Source organism: Panthera onca, chromosome X (assembly GCF_046562875.1).
Source record: "Panthera onca isolate mPanOnc1 chromosome X, mPanOnc1 haplotype 2, whole genome shotgun sequence".
Lineage (NCBI taxonomy): Eukaryota > Metazoa > Chordata > Mammalia > Carnivora > Felidae > Panthera > Panthera onca.
Genome location: NC_138357.1, coordinates 128,136,960 through 128,161,544, shown reverse-complemented (window position 1 = coordinate 128,161,544; position 24,585 = coordinate 128,136,960). Strand labels below are relative to the sequence as shown.

General features: G+C 43.9%; 1 long non-coding RNA gene across 1 annotated transcript; it reads right to left on the bottom strand.

Moving 5' to 3' along the window:
- Positions 1–6,360: 6,360 nt before the first annotated feature.
- On the bottom strand, positions 6,361–24,291 carry LOC145713990 (uncharacterized). The gene is made up of 2 exons (XR_014136754.1): positions 24,227–24,291; positions 6,361–7,285 (listed from the first exon to the last, which is right to left on the bottom strand). It is a non-coding gene; the product is annotated as an uncharacterized LOC145713990 (long non-coding RNA).
- Between the last annotated feature and the right edge of the window lie 294 nt (positions 24,292–24,585).

The window sequence follows — 24,585 nt, the reverse complement described above, 5'->3', positions numbered from 1 at the left end:
CCCTGGCACGTCAGCAACGTGTAGAGCCAGGAAAACATGCCCCATGCACACCCATGTGTGTCAGTCTGTTCATGCAGCAAGAGTGGCTATGAATGCAGGGCACGCGCTAGAAACTTCCTCTGATGCAGCGTCTGACCAGTGGTGATGAGCCAAGAGTCCCCCAGGGCTTTCTGCAAAGTCCCCAGTCAGAGAAAGCAATGGTTCTTCTAACGGGGCCAGGTCATCACTGGTGAGAACAGAGCCAAGGAGGCAGCAGGCTCGGGAGCAGTGTTGCATCAGTGAGGTTGACGTGTTGTGAGCAGCCGTCCATCCCAGAGACCAGCTGGAGGTGGTGCCTCTCAGAAGGCAGGTGCAGAACTGGGCTCAGAGGCAGAAAGGTCGGCATGCGACCCCGGCGGGTGCTCAGTCACCTCCACTGGAGGTGGATGCAAGACCAGGCTGCGAGCCAAGCTGGGGAGACATGCTCAACCTCCTTGTGGGAGAGGACCAGTGGATGCCCCTGAGGAAGTTCCCTGGGTCACATACAGGACAGCCACCTTCCCTGAAAACAGGCACACACTGGGGGCACCGGAAAAACCACAACCCCAGTAGGATCTCTGGAAAGAAGCGTCAGTGTTGTTTTTCTGTCGTGAAACCCAGACGCACATTTTTAGCAAATGTCGATGTCAGGGTCCAGCGAAGAAGGATATTGGGGCATGTTATGTGGCTCTTAGTAGTTGAATAGTACAAGTCTGGGGGGTGATAGTTCCTCCTACGGTGCACAGGACGGTCCCCAACCACCAGAATAATCTGGTCCCATGTGTCAGTAGTGCTGCTGTAAACCTCAGTCCAGGGCAAGTGTGTTTTAATGCAGGTGAAACGGAAAACTACAGGATGCATGTGAAACATTCACGAGAGCCTCTAAGAAACGTTAAGTTTTTACGGTTCACTCGTGTTGACTTTGTGTCCTTCTCCAGTTTTGCAAAAGAGGCTCTTCAAGTGATGCCAGGCCAATGGAAGGTTTCCATCTCTGTTGTGTGGGTTCAGTGGAGCTGGGTTTCTTCCACAGCTGAATAAACAGGCTCTAAAGTGTATCTGACATTTCAAGTCTGTTTCTTTGTTGGGAGCCACACTGGGGAGGGGGAAGGGGGTGTCTTACTGGATCCCTTTGTGGTGACCGATTCAAATGCAACAAAGGTTAGGAAACAAGTCCCCCCAACTCTTGAGTTTCTGATGATGTTGGAAGCCACGGTCCCAGAACATTATTTGCCTTTTAAAGCCAAGTCCAGAATTGAAGACATTGCTAATTTCCATTGTTAGTTTATGAGAAATTGTGAAACCGTGAACCAGATTCAATTAGAAGGCGAGCCGGACTGGTTCCTCAGAACAATAGAGGGAAGCCAAGGATTTCGGCTGTGTGCACCCATGTCTCTGAAATGTGACCTCCTTCCGTCAACACCCCGCACAGCGGTCTAGTGTCCTGGGGTTCGTCCCTCTTAGAAAAAAGCGCTTGTTCTCAGGGCCGACGTGGGTAACGAGTGCCCAGCTCCCGCTTGGGAAGCCGGGATGTGTTAGTTCTACCATCAACAGCGGTTGCGATGTTTCTTCGAGAAACACATATTATGGCTCCTACAGGTGATAGACTTTAAGTTGGTCCCAGCGATGTCCACCTCTGGATGTGCCTGTCCCTGTCTGATCTGCTCATCTGGAGGATGGGTGAGACCCCTGTCTCATTTTTGTTTTGTTTTGTTTTGTTTTTTAAGTTTATTTTGAGAGCAAGGGAGCCTGTGAGCAGGGAGGGGCAGAGAGAGGGCGAGAGAGAGAATCCCAAGCAGGCTCTGCGCTGTCAGCACAGAGCCTGGTGCGGGGCTCGAACTCACGAAGCATGTGATCAAGACTTGAGCTGAAGTCAAGAGTGGGATGCTTAACCGACTGAGCCATCCAGGTGCCCCCAACCCCCATCACTTGCTTTTAACCAGCAAATGAACCTACACATATATACTAGTAACTGATATAAATATATATGTACATAAATAAACAACAGCAAATATATAGATATGCACACATATCAGAGAGAACCCCAGTGAACATATAGAAACAAGAAATACATGTATATTTGTTCATTATGATTAATAACAAATCACATTATAGTACACATACACACATAAATAACCAATAGAAAAGTTACTTATATAAACAATATTATACAAACAGAATGCTTTCAATGCACATACATGTATAATATACAACAAAAATGCACATGATAATAAAAGCAAATATGTACGTATCAATAAAGAAGATACATACATATAAACAGCAATAGCAACAAATACAGAGATATACTTACATGGGTGTGTATGTGTATATAAACAAGTATGTAACTACTATATAATTAATATATATTTAAATATAATAAATGATTTAATATACTATATAAAGTATATATGTGTGGGTATATGTGTTCTGTATTATATACATGCATTAAACATGTTATCATGTTATGTTGTTAATATGTACAAATGTTTGTATATATTTGCTATTGTGCATCTATTTACTTACTTATTTTGATAGATTAAAATTGTTTTTTAAGTTTCTTTATTTTGAGAGGTAGAGAAACAGTTTGAGTAGAGGAAGAGGAGAGAGAGAGAGAGAGAGAGAGAGAGAGAGAGAATTAGTGGGGTGGAGGGGCAGAGAGGGAGAGAGAGAAAATCACAAGCAGGTTCCACCCTGTCGGCACGGAGCTCGATGCAGGGCTCGAACTCACAAACGGTGAGATCATGACCTGAGCTGAAATCAAGAGTAGGATGCTTAACCGTCTTTCCCACCTGGGTGCCCTGAAAGAATTTATTCTAAGTAATCTCTACACCCAACGTGGGGCCCAAACTCACAACCCCGAGATCCAGAGCCCCATACTCCGCCAACTGAGGCAGCCAGGCGCCCCTGTTAGCGTGTATTTATATGTTTATATATAAACATGGGGGACTCTTTCTAAGGAATTTATGTTGACACCACTTTTTAGGTATTGGAAGGGTATTTATATGACACCAAATGATCAGATCATTTCACCTGCTTCCTGCCACACCAGCCCGCCCAGGAGTCATTTCCACATAAAATACGACGACAAATATGCATATAGAAAGAGGCAACAATAAAAACATACAAACATCCATCAACTGTATACATATATGCACATATAAACAGTAGCAACATATACACCAGTATAGGTATGTATACAATATGCATTTAATATATATTCATATTAGTATGTGTGTAATATAACATAAGCATCATCGATTTTATATATAAAATGTGTTCTACATATACACATATACATGCATTTTATATATGTTTTTATTTAATAACTGTAATATGTAAGTATTATATATTTAATATATACAATTTTGTATATAAAATGTATTCTACATACATATATGAATTTAATATATATTTATATTTAATGCGTGTAATATAATATATACCTATTCTATATTTTACATATAAAATTTTATATATAAAATGTATTCCATATATACACATATATGTGAATTTAATGTATATTTATATTCAGTATGTGTGTAATATCATATTAAGTATTAATATGTAATATTATATTAAGTATTGATGTGATATTAATAAGTATTATATATTTTGCATATAAAATTTTATATATAAAATGTATTCCATATATACACATATATGTGAATTTAGTGTATATTTATATTCAGTATGTGTGTAATATCATATTAAGTATTAATATGTATTATCATATTAAGTATTGATGTGATATTAATAAGTATTATATATGTTGCATATAAAATTTTAAATGTAAAATGTACTCTATATACACATTATATATGACATACTGCTGTTCCTACAGTATCTTCTAAAGGACATACATTGTTGACCCCATTTTTTTGGTGGACATCTGAAACCCGGCCATACGAAAATGAGCCAACAAATGATGGCACCTTGTCCCTACCATGCCAGCCTGCCCTGAATGCATTCTCCCTGAATCACACTTTGGAGTGAGAATAAAAAGCTCCCGCAATCTTAGGAGGAGACTGTTTGTTTTGTAGCCATGGCAACACCCAGCGTTCACAACCGCTCTGAAACGTGTTCAATCCATCATGGACCACAGCCTTGGGGAAAACCCTTTCACAAACCAACGAGTCAAGAATGGAGGCCTTCCAAGGCACCCGCCTCCTGGTGCCCACCAATTCACCACGGTGCTGCCGTGGAAGGCGTCACCCTGTTGTCCCCTCCGCGAGAGCGCCCCTGCCTCAGCCACGTGCTTCCCAAAACCCTCCGTCAGGTTGGCGGTCTGGCTGTTCCCGGGAGGGCTCTCCCTCCAGCAAGAAGACATGAGGTGTTCAGCATCATGTCTGTGTTTCGGATACTGGCAGGTGGACTCTCCATCCTTGGGCAGGTGGAAAGTCACCCGGCCGGAAGGGACTTCCCAGTGGAACTCATCTTGAGTCTTTCAAGAATACCCCCACCTTGTGCATCTGAGAAAGAGTCAGAAAAGTGGGGACTGCCTCTGGGCAAAGTCCCTGAACGGGGTGACCAAGGGGATGCTCATGCCACACCTACCAGAGAGTTGGGGACAGGCCTGTGAACCACTCCCTGGGAATGCCTGCCTCTTTGGGAATTCACCTGCATGCATTGGCCATTTTCTTCACTCCATTTTATGTCTACTATTAAAGCATGTCCTAATGTATGTGCTTCATCCTTGTAAGCGATTCCTTTTCTTGCTGCTCCTGGGTCTGCGGCCGCATCATCCAAGCTCCGTTTCTATCTTTATGTGGTGTTCTGCCTGTGTGCACGCGTCTGAGCCCAGATTTTCTTCTTTTTTTTTTTTTTAGATTTTTTTAAGGTAATCTCTACACCCAACGTGGGGCTCAAACTCACAACTCCAAGATCGAGAATTGTGTGCTCCTTAGGGGCACCTGGGTGGCTCAGTCAGTTAAGCATCTGACTTCAGCTCAGGTCATGATCTCATGGTTCATGAGTTCAAGCCCTGCGTCGGGCCCCATGCTGACAGCTCAGAGACTGGAGCCTGCAGCATGCATCAGATTCTGTGTGTCCCTCTCTCTCTACCCCTCCCCTGCTAACACTCTCTCTCTCTCAAAAATAAATAAAGATTAAAACAATTTTTTTAAACAAAGCGAGTCAAGTACCTCTAGATTTCCCACTTTTATAAGGATAACAGGTCTATTAGATTAGAGTCTAGTTATGACTTAATATCTATAATGGCCCAAATTCCAAATAAGATCGCCTTCTGAGGTGCAGGAGTTCAGCTTCAGCATGAGAATTTCAGCCGGGCACGACTCATCCGACCACACCATGGTAACCGCGAGAGGGTCTACCAGTCCATGGTATTTCATGCACTCACCACGTGGTGCAATCACCACTCTAGTTCCAAGACTTTTTCATGCCCCCACATAGAGACTCCGTCGCCATTAGGGTCTTCCTCCCCGCTCTGTCCTCCATGTAGCCACCTGGCAAGCAGTGGTCTCCTTCCTGGAGTTACGTTTCACAGCCGGCTACTGCAGGCATTCATCAACACCTTGCCGGCAAAGGAATGCCTGACCCAGCCGATGTCTTATCATGTGTGGAACGGCACCCTCTCTCCTTCTGGTTCCATGTGTGGAAAGGGCACACAAGAGCTTAGATGACCTCATTCTTGGACGGTTTAACATTTTAGCTTGGATGAGCTAAGGACAGGGTGGGCGTCTCAAGGTCATACAATTAAAACCAGATGAAGACAAGCCAACTGATGGCCTTGACAAAGAGGAGATGAGTGGACGTGATCATGGGGATGAGTACAGGCATGAAAAAGTAAGAAAAGCAGGAAGCCCACAGGTGACGTGGTCAGGGTTTTGTTGTGAGGAAGGAGAAAGGGTGGGCACAAAGGAATGCATGTAAGGAATGTCCCTCTCCCAAGTGAAAAGTGCAGGATTATCATGTCTAACTACCCTCCCTGCTCCTCTGGTCTGAGAGTGGCTGTAAGAACCAGGCTCCTGTCTCCATCCTGCCTGCCTCTGGAGCCCTGCCAGGATCTGACATATTTGTGCAGAATGAGCACATAAACTCAAGGAAATGTCATAGCGGGGGCCAGTCCAGCTGCTTCCGGAAAGCTGAAGGCTCCAAAACATGTCATTGGAAGTCGAGAGTTAGCCTCACATTCTCCTCTGTGAACATCTAGGCAACGAACACAACAGTCAGATTTCCGTGGCCACAAGATCAGAACACGCACATTGCAAAGGGATTGTTCCTATTTCTACCAAGTTCTTCTCTTTCGTTGCTATGATTCACAGCAAGAATGCCTGATGGTTGGTGTCACTTTGCGTTCAGTGTTGGGATTGGTGGCGAAGTCAGATGGGCTCTGCAACATGAATGTGTTTTAATAGGCTATCGTGGAACCCAGTTGGAGATTTACTGTATCTAACAGCGTGTTGAGGGAAAGAGCGTTCAGGGAGCCAGTACTAGGTGCCTGGCACAGAGAAGGTTAAGCAACACCATTGTTAAGTAGGATTGGAACGTCATCCTCAAGATTGTGCCAACCCCTTGTCTCCATGGGTTGGGGAAGGACAACCGTGCTCAGCATCTGTAAGGGCGCTGGATAAAAGGCACCCACTCTTCGTGAACATGGATGTTCCTGGAACCAAAACAGGGTAAAACAATACATCAAAAGTTTAAAAACACAACAGAAGAAAAGGAAGAAAAGAAAACCATCTCAGATCTGTTTAAGGAGCAAAGTCTTGCAACATGGACTTCTACTCATTATAAGAGAAGCCACAGAATCATCCCCATAGATGCTCCTTTCAATGATTTGCTTTAACAAATGCCAGGATGTTATAAAAAAATAGTTTTGGATGACACCAGCCCCCAGAGGCATCCATAATTTGGGAATATTAGCCGATCCCTTCCTGAATTAGGTCAATGGAATTTCTTCTGGTGAAGTCTGGTCAAGACACATTTTTTTGGCTGGAAGTCTTCCATGTCTGTGCTTCATCATTGTTTTCTTTCGATGTGATCTTTTTTTCTTTTTAAAGTGCTTCATAAATTGAACAACAACTTGAAAGTTCACATGAGGTAAAATAAACATGGCGGTCGTAATTCTGTAGCAAAACCAAGCAAGAAGTGTTTTTTATTTATGGGGTGCGGCTGAACTAGATTTCTCTGTAGACACCAGGCGAAGTCAACTCCCAATGGATCCAGTATTGTTCATCCCTTTATATATAGTACAGTTAAAAATATTCTGTATTGTCCTGAAAACAAGACCACCTGGGTCAAAAGACTGTTACTAAAAAGGAAAAAGAGAGAGAAAGAGAGAGAGAATCAGAGACAAGCCATGAAAAGTTCTATTCCCCTGAGAGCTGGCTTGTCTATACGGCAAACCTAAAAAACTTTGATTGACTTACTTTGCTTTTGGGTTTTTTAAATTTTTTTATGTTTATTCATTTTTCAGAGACACAGAGCAAGCAAGTGGGGGAGGGGCTGAGAGAGAGGGAGACACAGAATCCAAAGCAGGCTCCAGATTCTGGGCTGTCAGCACAGAGCCCCAGGCAGGGGCTCAATCCCATGAACTGTGAGATCATGACCTGAGCTGAAGTCAGATGCTCAACGGACTGAGTCACCCAGGCACCCCTAAAGTTTATTTTTAAAAACGAAAACAGTATTGGGGCACCTGGGGGGTTCAGTCCGTTAAGCGTCCGACTTCAGCTCAGGTCACAGTCCGTGAGTTTGAGCCCTGCATCGGGCTATGTGCTGACAGCTTAGAGCCTGGAACCTGCTTCAGATTCTGTGTCTCCCTCTCTCTCTGCCTCTCCCCTGCTCACACTCTCTCTCTCTGTGAATTTCACAGACCAGATGCATTCTTACTTGTCTAGCACGGCATCTTCTAGAAAACCGCAAAGACAAGATGTTTCTCCACATTTCACACAAGTGTCCGATGCACAAAAACCATGGGTGTCGTAGCCTGGGTTCGAGATTTTCCCACTGGCTGTGCACAAACCAGACAAAGAAGGGTTGGGGGGGAAACACATAAATTGCTCGCAAGCTACTGCGTGCATCGGTATGTAGAAACCGGTCCATGTGTCTGATTTCTTCCAGACGCTTCGTCGCCCAAACGATAAAGTTCAGCCGCCTTCGCTGAGTCACAGCAGGGGAATCTCCTGACCCGCCCACCTAGGCCGTGTGGTCCCAAATGAACAGGAGAGGTGGCCGGCCGTGCAAAGGGATTTGGGGGAGTCGTATCCATTTTAGAAGACGCGTAAAATGAGACGGAGGGGAAGGGGAGCAGGGAGGGCAGCTCAAGGCGGCACGCATCTGGTTTTGATTTGGGCCGTGTTTTCCTGTTCGCCAGGCGGCTTTTGCTTTGCAAGGGGCTGGCTGGCTGGTGAAAGCACTGGAGGGACGCGCCTCTTCCCAGCCGGCAGCGGGCATGGCTGGCATCGCTGAGGCCGCGTCCTGTAGTGGCGAGAAAACACGCAGGCGACAGGAGAGCCCTGTGGCCGGGTGTTTGCAGACCCTGGCACAGAGTGGAGGGGTTGTGTGTGCTGTGTGTGGGGCTGTTCTTGCAGGTGTGGGGTGAGTGGAGTGCACACTCACTCACATTCACGGGGAAGGAGAAAGGACAGAGGCAGAAGTCAATTTCAACTGCAAACAACAACCACAAAAAAAAGAAAAGAAAAACAAACAGAAATAGAAGAGATTATCTCTCTTTCCTTTGAAGGCAGGATTCACCCTGAGCCGGGACCTGTGGGAGGCAGGTGGGGCAGACAACATATTCCTGGGCTTGGTATACTGACGAGCCAGGCTTCCAGGTGCAGAGAAGTTTAGTGTTTTTGTAACTTTTTGGCGACATTTTTTTAAAGTGTTTTATTCATTTTTGGGGAGAGACAAAGTGAGAGCAGGGGAGGGGGAGCAGGGGAAGGGCAGAGAGAGAAGGAGACACAGAATCCAAAGCAGGCTCCAGGGTCCAAGCTGTCAGCACAGAGCCTGACGCGGGGCTCGAACTCATGAACTGTGACATCATGACCTGAGCCGAAGTCGGGTGCTTAACTGACTGAACCACCCCGGCACCCCACATATTTTGATAACTTCGTGCTAACCTTGTGTCTTTTCATTTCTTAGAGGCTTTTTTGCTCATTGTGAATACGGCTACACAAAGTTTGTCTCCAAGTGGACTCGTTTGTTTTTTTGTGTCGTCTTTTTCCTAGATTTTCCCTGTGAAGTGTTTCTCTGTTATTAGTTTCAGACCTTTGTAAACAGCAAGGACCTTGATTGTGACCCCAGTCTTAGGAGCTCAAATGGATTAAGAGATAGCATTGGTCCGTTTTGATAGATTAGAGAGCTGACGATTGGTGTAAATGTTGTGTTGTGTGTTTTTTTCAAACTTTCTTTTTTTTTAATGTTTATTTTTGAGAGAGACAGACAGACAGAGCGTGAGCAGGGGAGGGGCAGAGAGAGAGAGAGACAGAGAATCTGAATCAGGCTCCAGGCTCTGAGCTGTTAGCACAGAGCCCGACGTGGGGCTCAAACTCACGAACCATGAGAACGTGACCTGAGCCAAAGTCAGATGCTCAACCGACTGAGCCATCCAGGCGCCCCTCGTACTATTAGCCAACTATTTCCTTCACTTCTGTTAATTCCATCTGTTTACAACTACGTTTTTATTTTTAAGACTCCTGCCCGTTTCTTTTTTTGAAGAGAAAGCTGTGTTTTCATTGTGCGTTATTCCCGCGATTAACCTGGCGGCTAATACACGTTACGATGTCGGCAGATGACTAATAAAGCCACCTGGTTGCCCTCTTGTCGAAGACATGGCTCATGTTAACGCCCACTGGGTCCATGTGTCCCCTCCAAAGCATCCTCCAGTCTGATGTGATTTCCACCTGCCTCACGCCCTGCAATGAGTCACCATTTTATTGCTGGTGGTGGTGGCAGTGGAGGCCAGGGGATTTACGAGGTCTTGCTCACAGCAGCTGCCCTTCACCTCTGCCTTCTTCTGATGTGGACACTGTCAGTGGGCAGTGGGAAGAAACACCCTGTGTATTTCCTCTGGACTCACAGCAGACCCAGCTAGTTGTCTTCTGTGCCTTAAAGACATTGTCCCTGCATCTACAGACACCCTCTCCAAGTCCTGCTGGCTGCGTCAGACGTGACCTGAAGTTCTCACTCTGGATATTTCAAGTTCACCTCTCTGTTTTCGAACATCCGCCGTGTGCCTCACTTAGATGCATTTGGTTGTGTGTTTACCTTCCAAAGCACGCGTTTCGAGCGGGAGGATGAAAGTGTTCTCTGAGTCTTGCAAAATGAGCAAGGATTATTTCTTCAAATGTGACTCAGCCCTATCTCCCCAAAACACTCCTTCCTGGGGTTTGGAAACAGCTCATCCGTTGATCCGTGACTTTTAAACTTGAAGTATTTGCCATTCTGTTTTTACTTCTCTGAGCTTGGAATCACCCTCTGGTTTCTCAGTTTGACTTTTATAATTTTTTTTAATGTTTATTTATTTTTGCAAGAGAGAGAGAGAGAGCGAGTGGGGGAGGGGCATAAAGAGAGAGAGGGAGAGAGAATCTGAAGCAGGCTCCAGGTTCTGAGCTGTCAGCACAGAGCCTGACTCGGGGCTCAAACTCAGGAACTGGGAGATCATGACCTGAACGGAAGTTGGACACTTAACTGACTGAGCCACCCAGGCACTCCCTTCAATTTATTTTTTTGTTTAACTCAGCCTTTGGGTTATTTCAACAAATGGATGTACATTGGTGTGTATTTGTGTGTGTGTATATGCCTGTATGCAAAATAGGTGTGTGCGTATATACACATATGTGTGTGCATGTACACAACACGTGTGTGTTTACGTGTATACTTGTCTGTGTGTATATATCACATGATGTACAACTACATTTACTTCCTTAGTTTGTGGTTGCAATTACTTCAGCAAAATGGATGTATATATGTTTATATACATATATATACCTATACTATGCACAAATATATGTGTGTATTTATATATGTACCTGTAATATACACACATATACATGTATATATGAGTACCTATAATATACACACATACACATGTGTAAATACATATACATGTACCTATAATATACACACTTATACGTGTGTATATACAAATATGTGTACCTATAATATGCACACACATATGTGTATATACATGTACCTATAATACACACATATACATGTGCATATATATATATAGTACCTATATAGTACTTATATATATATATATATAGTATATAAGTATAATACTTATACATGTACATATATATATAGTACCTATAATATACACATATACATGTGTATATACATATATAGGTACCTATAATATACACATATATATGTGTGTATATACATATATGTGTACCTATAATATGCACACATATATGTGTATATACATGTACCTATAACATACATACTTATATGTGTGTATATACATATATAGGTACCTATAATATACACACATGCATGTGTATGTATATATGTACCTATAATGTACACATATACATGTGTATACACATATATATGTACCTTAATATACAAACATATATGTGTATATAAACATATGTTCCTATAGTATACACACGTATACATGTGTATATACATATACATGCACCTATACTATACACACATATACATGTATATATACACCTATAATATACACACATATGCACATATATGTACCTTAATATACACACATACACATGTGTATATACATAAATGTGTACTGAGAATATACACATATATACATGTATATATATGGACCTTAATATACACACATATGTGTATATATACATATATATGTACGTATAATACACACTACATGCGTGTATGTACATACACATGTACGTATAATATACACACATATACATGTATATATGTGTACCTAGAATATACAATACACGTGTACATATGACAGACACATATATGTGTGTATATACATATACATGTACCTATATATACATGTGTATATGCATGTATATGTATACCCATGAGTATATGCATATATATGTATATACATATACGTGTGTGTGTGTGTGTGTGTGTGTGTGTGTATGTGTGTGTGTATGAGTGCCTGGGTGGCTCAGTCAGTGAAGCATCCAACTCATGATCTCACAGTTCATGAGTTCGAGCCCCACATCAGTGCTGACAGCTCAGAGCCTGGAGCCTGCTTCAGATTCTGGGTCTCCCTCTCTCTCTTCTCCTCCCCTGCTCGCACTCTTTCTCTCAAAAATAAATAAACATTAAAAAAAATTTTGAAAAAGAAAGAAAAAATGCAATGCAAAACACCCTGAGGAGTTGCCTAGATCTGGGCTGAGCCATCAGCCATGTGGCTGGAGTGGTGACATTGGTCACTCAAACAACAGTGTCAGCTCAGGGACTTGCAGAGAAGGGATACACGTGGACACAGAACCCACACTCATGCACACAGTCCAGGGAGGAAGGCTCCAGCTTGGATGTGACTTTGCAGTGAATCCATGAAGACAGTGCTGATGCTGATGCCTTTGTCCCCTGCCGACAGTGTCCACAGTCCTCAGACAGGCCCCGTGTGTGTGTGTGTGTGTGTGTGCCCATAGTTGCTCTGTGAGCAGATCTGCATTTGGGGGACCGCGTGTGGCCACGTGTGCACCCGTCCAGCAAGAGTGTGACCCTGCAAAGGTATGGTCTAGGGAGAAATCCAGGCCCGAGCTGTGTGTCTACTAAACAGTAATTCGGGTTGCTTCCCACACCCCTGACAAAAATAGCCACAAAAAAGAAATGAAGCGTTGTACTCAACGATTTGGATGAATCTCCAAAAAAAAAAAGAAAAAAGAAATTATGCCAAATGAAAGCAGCCAATGTCAAAAGCTTACATCCTGCATGAATCTGCTTCTAGAACGTTCCAGAAATGACAAAATGATGGAACTAGAGAACACATTGGTGGTTTCCAGGTCTTAAAACGGGGTTGCAGGTGGGCAGAGCTATAAAGGAGCAAAGCACCGGATCCTTGCACCCATGGAACGCTCTGTGTCTGGATGGTAACAAAGTCAATATTCTGGCTGTGATGTTACGGGTTCGGATTTGCAAGATGTTGCCATTGGTGGGAACTTAGGTTAAGGGCACCAGAGATGTCTCTGTGTCATTCCTTACGACAGCGTGTGAATCTCAAATGATCTCAAATTTGGAAATTTAATTAAAATTTCTTAAAGCAAGCTAAAAAAAATTAAAATTAAACAAAATTAAACAAAAAATTATGTATCCATCCACTGTATTCACCTCTCAATAGGCAAAGAAAATTTTTTTGCCTGCAGGGGCATCTGGATGGCTCAGTTGGTTAAGCATCCGACTTCGGCTCAGGTCATGATCTCACAGTTCGTGGGTTTGAGCCCCGCGTCAGGCTCTGGGCTGGCAGCTCAGAACCCGGAGCCTGGTTCAGATTCTGTCTCTGTCTCTCTCAAAAATAAATAAACGTTCAGAATTTTTAAAAAAGAATTCTCTTTCATGTGTAGTGACCCTGCAGCGTGACAGCATTCCTAGGATGAGAAACGTTACCTGAATGCGTTTCCGTACGAATTTCCTCAGAGCCCAAGCATGAGCCTACTAACGCCCCTCCCCAGTCTTCACGGAATACAGAACACGGCGAATTAGGACAGAAATCGCGAGTCACTGTGATGTGAACAAGGTATATCCTGGGAGTTGTATAAGTCCTTCTTCGGGATTAGAGTTTGGCACAGGGTGGGGGTGTTACAAAAGGAGGAGGTCGATTGCTAATTTATGGTGAGTGTTGTTTTGCGTTGGGATAACAGACATCAACTCACAGGGGCTTTGATCGCAGCTTCAGTGCCTTCCAGCAGGTGTAGCCGGTACCCAATTCCCGTCCCGTCTGACGCATTTCTCCTAGGAAACCAGGCTTTCTGTATAGACGTGTATGGTTTAGTTCGTGTGGATCTGCTGTGAATCCCCTGCGGAAATTCTGAGAACCAATTTGCGGGTCTTTAAATATTTTCCGAGTCTCGTAAAATAAAAACAAAAAACTCGCATCTGTCTCACCACTCGTGAAATTCTCCCCTTCTCGGGTGGGTTTTGGACATTCTGAGCCAAGCGGTTTCACGCTCAAACAGGATGTTGAGACAGCACTCGGAGAACCCTTGACTCTGTGACCTTGGGTTTTTAGGAGAGCTGGGTACAGCGTGTGCGCCCATGGAGGTTCCGTGTCGCAGGGACTTGGGGCCACAGAAAGGGATCCAATCTGAGAATCGTTAACTCCTTGGCACCTGGAGAGCACTGTCCGACCGATGGAAAGTTCCCTTAAGATTTGAGCCATGAGCGGGATATCATAAAGCAAGGTGGTGCTCATTAGGATTTAGGGTTACATTGTGCTGTCCTTGTGACATACACCTCTTACCTCTTACGATTCTCCTTCCCACATGGCCTGTCTTCTTAGCTCGTCCTTAATTCTTAGGGAGTGCGTTTGGGGGTGAACACTCCTGACCAGCAGCACTGTCGAACTTTCCTGAAACTGTTTCTACCCAGTCTGTGTGCCCACGGTCTTCTTGCCGTGACGGATCTGCACATCGTGGGATCTGCCCCATCGCCCCCCACCCCCCACGCCCAATGGTCATAAATCCCGAACTCTGAGATTGCAAACATAGAAGCGAAACCTAAAAAGAAAACACAAATCACGTTCCCAGAATACAAATTGCGCGAACATTTTGCTGGTTTTTCTCTCACCTTACGCAGGGAGGGGCCCAGGCCTCCAAGCCAAGAAATTAATCAAGAACTGTTATTCTTTTTTTCTCTACCAATGATCTGACCTTAAAATTAAGAAGAAAGAAAGAAAGAAAGAAAGAAAGAAAGAAAGAGAAAGAAAGAGAAAGAAAGAAAGAGGAAGAAAGAAAGAAAGAAAGAAAAAGAAAGAAAGAAAGAGGAAGAAAGAAAGGAAGAAAGGAAAGAAAGAAGAAACCTGTGGTTCTTAGTATCATGGTCTGGGTCAGATAATCTCCAAAGCTCCCTCCAACTCCAGTGACACATGAGAATCATTCTGTCACTTAAAACGTGAGAAAAACAGAAAACAGATACACGTTCTTGTGCTCATGTGCCTCCTCCTTTTAAACATTGGTGAACTTTTAATGTTCAAGTCACCAGAGATTCAAAAGGCGTTACAAAAATTGCATAGGGTGGTCTGCCTCTTATATGTGGTTTATGTTTTAATATTTTTCAGGGAAGCCTTTACCAATAAGCACATTATTCAGATTAGCTGGTCCTGCACTTGGATTTCTTGGAATTATTTCATTGACTCCCCTGTGCCTCTACTCTGCAGATTCCTAGAAGCTTTTACCTTATATCCTATGTCCACTGGTTCTGTCCTAATCAATGATCAAGATTTGCCATTATGTCATACATTATATTGATTATGTCATATTACTATATGTTATATTAATTATATCATATTATATGATGTCATATATCATATTATTATATCATATGTATTATATCATAGTATATCATATTACTTCATAACATTGTGTCATATTATATTATACTGTATTATATTATTATATCATATCATACTATATCAGTATATTATACCATATACTATTATATCATAGTATATCATATTATATCATATTAGTGTATCAGATTGTATTGTACCATATCATATTATATCATTATATTATATTATATTATTGTATTATATTATATTGTATCATATCACATTATATCATTATATTATATTCTATTATATCATATTATTATAGCATATTCTATCGTATCATCTTTTTTTAAATTTTTTTAATGTTTATTTATTCTTGAGAGACAGACAGAGTGAGTCGGGGAGGGTCAGAGAGAGAGGGAGACACAGAATCCGAAGCAGGCTCCAGGCTCTGAGCTGTCAGCACAGAGCCCGACTGAAGGCTGGAACTCACAAACCATGAGATCACGACCTGAGCTGAAGTTGGACGCTTAACCAATTGAGCCAAAGCTGATGCCCCTATCACATCATCTTATATCATTACATTGGATCATATCATATTATATTGTGTTGTGTTATATTGTATATTATTATATCATTTCATACTATATCATATCATATTCTATCATATCCTTCTATATCATTATATTGCATCATATTATTGTATCATATCATATATCATTCCACGTCATTATGTTACATATTGATGTATCATATCATATATGATACATTATCATATCATATTATTATATCATATCACGTTATAGTACGTCATGATATATCATATCATTATATCACACTATAGCATATCAGACTATATCATATCCTATTCCATCACCATCTTATATCATTATATCATATTATATTATACCATATCATAGTATCGTATCATGAGCATGCTCTAGTCTGGGGGGTCCCACACTAGTCTTTGGATCCCAGCTGAAGGGCCCACACACAGTTCAGCTGATATTTATCCCCTTAAGTGAAGGCAACAGCGTTTGTGAGTCTCTGCTTTTAATTGGTGTTGTTTATACAACTGTTGCAAGCTCTGCTGATCTAAGCAAATTTGTCCAGACAAATAATCTTTAGTGGCAGCCCCTTGGGTAGACACAGACTTGAAACATGCCAAACTTTGGGAAGAATCGGCTTCTTGATTGCAAGACAAAATTGTCAACATTACTCAGAAAGTGCACCCACCTGAGAAAGCAAAGCTGAGAGGGGGGAAAAAATGTGAGCCTGGACGAGGACGGACCAAGCAGACACGTGGTTCGTTTCTCAGGACCATGATGTTCAAAGCTCAGCTCATCTGTTCTTGGTGTTCGTGACTTCAGACTTTACCTTTACACATCCTTTTATCAGGAGAAACTTTAATATGCAATTATTTTGATTATGGGGAGTGAAAGTAACATGCTCACATCATAGAAAACTTTGGAAAACCAAAAAAAGATATTAAAGTCCAGGTTTGGCAAATCCAACGAGGCAGAAAACAGATTGGTGGGTGACTTGGGGGGATATTCATGACGACCGGGTTCCTTTTAGGGGTGCTGAAAATGTTCTAGCATTAACTGTGCTTGATCTTGCGACATTGTAAACATACTAAAACCCACGAAATTATGCCCTTTAAAGGAGTGAATCTGGGGGCTCCTGGGTGGCTCAGTCAGTTAAGCGTCCATCCAATTTCAGCTCAGGTCATGATCTCACACTTTTTTGAGTCTGAGCCCCTCGTCGGGCTCTGGGCTGACACCTCAGAGCCTGGAACCTGCTTCACATTCTGTGTCTCCCTGTCTCTCTCTCTCTGCCCCTCCTCCACTCGCACTCTGTCTCTCTCTCTTTCAAAAATAAATAAACATTAAAAAACTATAAAGGGATGAGTTTTATGGTATGTACAACTGTTATAAGACAAATTTGTTTAAGAAAATTTCCTCACAAGCTCACAGCCACGTGATGAACACAGCTAATATTTTGCTGCATATTGTTCCATTCGGAGGAGGTGTTTTGAGATGTGTTTCCCATAACACAGAATTTTATATTCTACTTTTGTCAGTTGATACTATGTGATTTTCTGCACTGGAAAGCAGTTAAGTTGTGCATGGAATTAATTAGCTGGTGGTGTTTATTTTGTTCGTTTCTTCCCTTTTGACCATCTGCCTACAGGCGATACGTGCTCAGGCATGAAAACATTGCTGTGGGCTGAATGTGTGTCCCTCCCAAAATTCGTATGTGGAAGCCGTAACCAACAATGGGATGGTTGGGAGGCGGGAGGTTTTGCGAGGTCATTGGGTTGAGGGCATGACAGTGGGGCCGCCATGATGGGATTTGCGCCCTGATAGGAAATGGAAGAGACGCCCAAGCTCTCTTTTCTTCCACTCATGGGAAGACCCAATGAGAAGGCACCATCTGCAAGACGGGAGAACAGTCGTCGTCCAAGATGGAATCTGGAAAAGTGGAGGTGGGCGTGGGCAATCAGGTAGAAATCACATCACTATGTCTCTGAAGGGGAGGATAAACTCTTCCTCTACCCTTCAAGTTCTTCCAGCTGCACTAAGTATTAAATTTAAATGAGATAGATTGGGGCGCCAGGGACCCTCACTCGGTTAAGCATCAAGCACTTGATTTTGGCTCAGATCATGATCTCACGATTTGTGAGTTCAAGCCCTGAACTGGGTTCTGCACTGACAGCGAGAAGCCTGCTTGGGATCGTCTCTCCTACTCTGTCTCTTCCTCTTCCCCACCCCTCCTCAAAATAAATAATAAAATTTTTTTTTAAACTTAAAAAAAAACAGGGACACCTGGGTGGCTCAGTCGGATGAGTGCCCGACTTCGGCTCAGGTCATGATCTCACGGTTCGTGGGTTCGAGCCCTGCGTCAGGCTCTGTGCTGAGAGGACAATAATGAAATTAAGATGTAAAGAAATGAGGAAGGAGGGCAGTTTTTATGCTTTTCAGACAGAGAGTAAATCTGTGAGTTATTCGTAAGACAAAGGACATAACTCTGGGGGCTCCAGTTAGCAAGGAATTCTAAGCAGCATTGGGGCTACAGTAAATTTGTCAAAATTAACAAGCATTATATAAATAACAGCCCTCTTGGCTCCAAATTTCCCATCTGTGGTGGCAAGGGTATCTCCCTATGCTCTGAAACAGGGAGGGCACCTTCCCTGTCGGAGCCTGATGTCCTGCCTGCGAGGGGACAGAGGAGGATCTGAGTGACTGTTACACGATTTGTATCTAAACTATCAGTATGCAAAAGTGGCACATTTTAGGGCAGCCTGCCCTTGGCTCCTGTAACTATCGGGACTGAAGAGGCAGAAATGTCTGTGAGCATTACATCCCGGTGCCTGAACATGGTGAAGACAGCAAGGGAGCCCCAGAGCATGAGCAAGCCTGTAATTTTAGGGGGAAATGGCATCTGCTTTGCAAACGTCAAATTCAAGACGTCAGCCATGCATCCAAGCATCACATTGAAGACCTTAAATATGCACAGTCTCATCTATTAATTGTATCTCCGTAAAGTTGGGGGCAATAAAGACAGGGTGGTGTATGCATCCAATGGGAGACTATTCATCCCTTAAAAAAACCCCAAATCCTGCCATAGGCGATGACACGGATGAGCTTTTAAGACATTATGCTCACTGAAATAAGCCAGCCAGAGAGTGACAGAAACTGCAGAATTTCACCTAAATGAGGGGTCTAGAATGAGATGTCGTTCAACAGTGATGCCCTGGGCACATTAAGTGGCAACGAGTAAATCTCATCATAAGTGTTCTTACCACCATGAACACAAAACAGTGTGCTTTAACATGCTGCCCAGATACGCACACAGTCACCCGGGGATCTTGTTAAAACGTTGATTCTGACTCGGGAAGGAAGTGACTGTTCCCCACTGTGGCCAGGGGTTTGAACCATCATGGCAGGTCAGTTGAGTCCTGATTTAGGCTTGAGTTTTGTGACGTTGGGTCCACAAGGAAAATCCCATGAAAGGTCTTGCTCCTGTTGCTTAGGGATGGAAGAGAAGGCAGAAAAGTATTTCCATAGCAAGCGAGGAGAATGTGAGTGACCGTGGCTAGTCATTTGGTGGGGCTGATAATGTGGAGAATGCCTAGAGTGTAGAGGGAATGGGATGGGGGAAAAGGAGGACAGTGTCAGAAGAACAGGTGAGAGCTTCCATGATGAGGTCATATGATGATGGGCGGTGAGTCCAGAGCGGGGGCTGGGATGCCGATGCCCAGTGAGAAGAGCAAGGACTGGGCCGGCAGTTAGGAAGCTTTGGTTCCGTCTCAAGCAATAAGATGAGACGACCTGATCTCGGCTGGAAGAGCTTTGGTGGCAAGAGTAAGATAGGGTGGCCAGGAGAGCGGGATAGAAAAACGCATTAATGGAGTGGACTGGAGGAGGCTTGGCGACCAACTGAATGTCGGCATTAACAGCACAGCAGGAGTCATCACGGACGAAGTTACATCGCTTGAAATAAGTGGTGTCACTTCCGACCAGAAAAGAGACATTAACGGGACTGGCTATGCCAGTGCATCTTGGTACCTGGACGGCTACTGAAGGCCAGGCCATCCTGAGTCTGCTGCCTCACGGCTGTGGCTTCTTGGCAAAGTTATGGACCCTTGATGTGCCTGAGTTTCTTTATCTGGAAATGGGAGGGGTTCCCTGTCTCTATTGCATGAGAGCAGCAAGATGGGAGTCTCACAGTGGGACGAGCCAAATGTCACTTCTCTGTACCAGGTGGACATCAGTCTCTCCCACTAAGACTCAGGGATCTCGCCCACACCGGCTGTTTCCAGGGTGCTGAGGACAGTCAAGTTTACACTGGGAAGGACCCATTACTCATATTGAGGCCAAGCCCACCTTGCAGGCCTGCCAGGGGGACTGTCCCCCCAGCTCACCCGTGATTATCACTTATGTGTCCCTTCCATTGTGCACGTTGGCTGCTTGTCGGGTTTTGCGAGGAAGATCTGTGTTTTCCCTGGTCGCCGTGGCAAACACCGGGTTTCTGATAGCCATCGGTTTTCCCAGAATAGGGACACTCGAATGCTTTCCTGTGATGGTGAAAAGTAAGTAAATGGGGCGCCTGGGTGGCTCAGTTGCTTAAGTGTCCAACTTCGGCTCAGGTCAGGATCTCACGGCTCGTGGGTTCAAGCCCTGCATCGGGCTCTGTGCTATGGCTCAGAGTCTGGAGCCTGCTTCCGATTCTGTGTCTCCTCTCTCTCTGCCCCTTCCCTGCTCATGCTCTGTCTCTCTCTGTCTCAAAAATAACTAAAACATTAAAAAAAAAAAAGAAAAATAAGTAAATGAATGTCCCCATCATTCAGGATCTTTACTGTAGAATTTTTTACTATCGATTATATAGCTTAACATTATTGCACGGAAGCCTTACTATTATTACTGTGTAAAATAGAAAATTATAGTTTAGGAAATGGTGTTCTAATTCCTGGGTTGGAATCAATAAGACAGATAATTCAAAATCGATGAGAACGGAGTAGATAAGATTGCCTGCTAACTTAATTTCATAACATCCTTTCTCATAACATTGCCTGGGGCCATTTTGATCTCACCTTCCATGTCCTCCCCCATCCCACTTCTTGACAAATACCCCAAATGTTCGAGTTGGTGTTCGTGTCTGTGGAACTCTTGTACGAGGGAAGAGGAAGGCGTTATTACCCCAAAACGCGAGAAGTCCAAATATATAATCTTGAGGTTACGACAATAGCAGATGAGCGACGATTGAGTAAACAGAGCGCCGTGCAAGGATTAGCCTGATGCAGGCGACGTGAAACATTGACACGAGGGGGGAAATTTAATTCCCCACAGGCAATGATTCACTCTCCACGTCTCTGTTTGTCCATAATGATTATTTTGGTGCTTTCGATACAGAGAAAATGTCACCTTTTCCCTGAGCCAGAGAGGGATCACGTAGGATATCGTCCCACTCTCTCAACCGATAAATCAGCAACTTTGTTGGGTAAACACATCTCTTGCAAATACAGTTGAGCGTTTGGTTTCTGCAACGATGCCTAGCAGAGACGTAGAAGGGTCGACTAGGGGGAAAATGGAGACCTGGGAGCAATCCAGACACTATTGTATACGATTTTATGGAAGCTGAGCTGAAATGCTTCCTAACACCCCATTAATATTGGTAATGGTGATCCCAATGTCAATTCACGAACAAACCTCATACATATGATCTGATTGGAAGAGTATAAAGACACAGAGAAGTGTGTGCCCATTAGGCAACGTGGGATTTAAGATGCTGTCTTATATGGGCAGCAGAAAAGTTACTAACACACCAATGCAAATACTTAGCTCACTTCTGAAACATCATTTGCTGTGTAAATCCTCGTCTGCGGCAGCATGGGGGGAAATTGTTATTTTGTGGAGAAATGCCACAGAAGGCATTCACCGTTTGCTTTTTGCATTTGGCCTGAATGTAACGATCCTTATTCCCATCCACCAAAAAAAAAAAAAAAAATCTTCCTATCAGCACAAGAGCCAGCTGCTGGAGGTGATGGGCTGTTCAAACCGTAAGTAGAAAATTTTCCAAAGGCCTCATTTATTTGTACTTTGCCCCCGCTTTCTGTCATTTAGAGCTGTCTATCATGCAAAGTGCGGATAAATGATAGGAAGATTTTTTTTTTTTTTTTGGTGGATGGAAATAAGGATCGTTACATTCAGACCAAATGCAAAAATAGGCTAACGGCTCAGAGCCTAGAGCCTGCTTCGAATTCTGTCTCTCTCTCTCTCTGCCCCTCCCCCACTCATGCTCTGACTCTCTCTCTCAAAAAATGAATAAAAACATTAAAAAAATAAATTTTTAAAAAATAAAAAATATTAATGTAATTAGGAGGTATTAATGCATTACTTTCCCGGGGCACCTGGGTGGCTCGGTCGGTTAAGCGTCCGACTTCGGCTCAGGTCATGATCTCATGGTCCGTGGGTTCGAGCCCCGCGTCGGGCTCTGTGCTGACAGCTCAGAGCCTGGAGCCTCTTTCAGATTCTGTGTCTCCCTCTCCCTCTGCCCCTCCCCTGTTCATGCTCTGTCTCTCTCTGTGTCAAAAATAAATAAACGTTAAAAAAAAAAATTAAAAAAATGCATTACTTTCCCCTATTTAATACCATAATATTTCTTTGTATTCTCTTTGCTGGCATGAGTATAAAGTTTAATCAATGGAAACCTTTGCATTACATTTGAGGTTTCCTAAAAACAAACTTGCCATGTTGCAAAAGGGGGTTTCTAAGGTGTCCTATACGATGGATATGTCACACATTGTACCGTCTTCTGCCTCCTGTGGTGGCAGCGAAGGCCACGGACACTGGTGTCCATCCACGGAGTGAGTTACTTTGCTGAGACCCCAGGAAGTCTCCGTGAGTCCCTCATTGTCAAAGAATGACCCAGGAAAAGCACCCCGTGAGAAATCCCCCGTCGGGATTTGTGGGAGCAAGACACAAATACACAAATGCAGAGTTTGGGGATTGTTTTTAAAAACATGCAGTGTGCATTTCTCCTGCCTGGAATTCTTCCCTGGAACTTTCAAGTGGGAGTTTTCAAATGAAAAAGGAAACTCTGCAGAAAGAATGTTTCCTATGAGCAGTGTCCCCCCACCCCCAGATTCGGGGTCACACTTTTCCTGATCTGTGTCCTGCCAGTGTTTGCTCACCAGGCTTGGAGTTAGTCTGTCGCAAAAGTCAAAAGAACTTTCCTCTTCAGGATGGTTCAGCCAAAGCCAGATTCTGGGAAAAGTTTGATTTTTTTTTTTTCAGTACGTAATTACGGATACTGTAATTTCCATAGTCTTGGTACGTCCCCTGATGTGCACAGAGGTAAAACTCAAGGCTGATCGTGTGTGTGTGTGAGTTTATGCCATGTGTGATGTGTGAAGTCATCCAATCCAGCAAATGCAATGCTGACCAAGAAACTACGGGAATGATTCAAACCACACAACGATTATACTTCCTCTTCGCAGACCTCGTCTGACACATTTGGAGCTTTTGCTAATGCTTCTTGAGGGGCAAAGAAGGTGGTGGACAAGCCCAGAAAGATGTCACCACTGAGGAAACTGTGCACATCCACACACCAAAGGACACGGGTATTCTCATCCTAAAACAGCCAGGACCACCGAGAGGAAGGAGCCTGAGCAAATGTCTGTAGCCCAGGACCGTCTCAGGGACTCTTCCCCAGGCGGAGATGGAGGGAAGTTTCCAGAATGGTTCTTCCCTTTTTCTTTGTATTATTTTTTAAATTTATTTTTGAGACCAAGAGAGACAGAGCGTGAGCAGGGGAGGGGCAGAGAGAGGGGGAGACACAGAACCTGAAGCAGACTCCAGGCTCCGAGCTGTCAGCACAGAGCCGGACGTGGGGCTCGAACCCACGAACCGTGAGATCATGACCTGAGCTGAAGTCAGATGCTTAATCGACTGAGCCGCCCAGGCGCCCCCAGAATGGTTCTTCTCTTTTACAATGAATGGACACAAAGGAAACGCAAGAGAAAAACAAATAGGCACCAGAAGCTTCAAGAAACGCGCTCATGTTGGAGGAGACAGAAGCCAAGAGACGATGGGGCCCGCCGTGCTGGAGAGAAGGCCCTCCAGCCAAGCCGCACGGAATCCCAAGGGAAACCGAGGCTCGCCGCGGGTTTAACAAAACTCTGTCGCCATGCGAAGGCTTACAGAATCGGGAGTTAATAGCAAAGAGCCTTTCCTTCCCACAAACGACAAGGTTTTAGGCCAAACCAGAAAGTAGTCTCAGGGTAAACAATCAATAACTCACCTGCAACGGCTTTCTTCCAGGGACCATACGAACTGGCCTTATCATTTCGACTGGAATGTTTTCAGGAACTCTGCTCCATTTCAAGGGTCAGGGGAAAGGGGAACCCTGGCGATCATGTGCACGCAACTGATCTTGCTGTCGTATTATGTAAGCGGGGAATTCGATCTACAGCACTCCCCATTTCCTGGTAGTCAGCAGGGGATCTCTATCTGGCTGTAGCCAGAGGGAGAGGCGTTGGCAATCTTAGAGTCCGTGTAAAGCAACAATTTCTATCGTCCTCAACAGGGAGCTGGTTTCTGTAGCTATTGGAGTATGTTTACAAGAAAACACAATTTCAGGGGCACCTGGGCGGCTCAGTC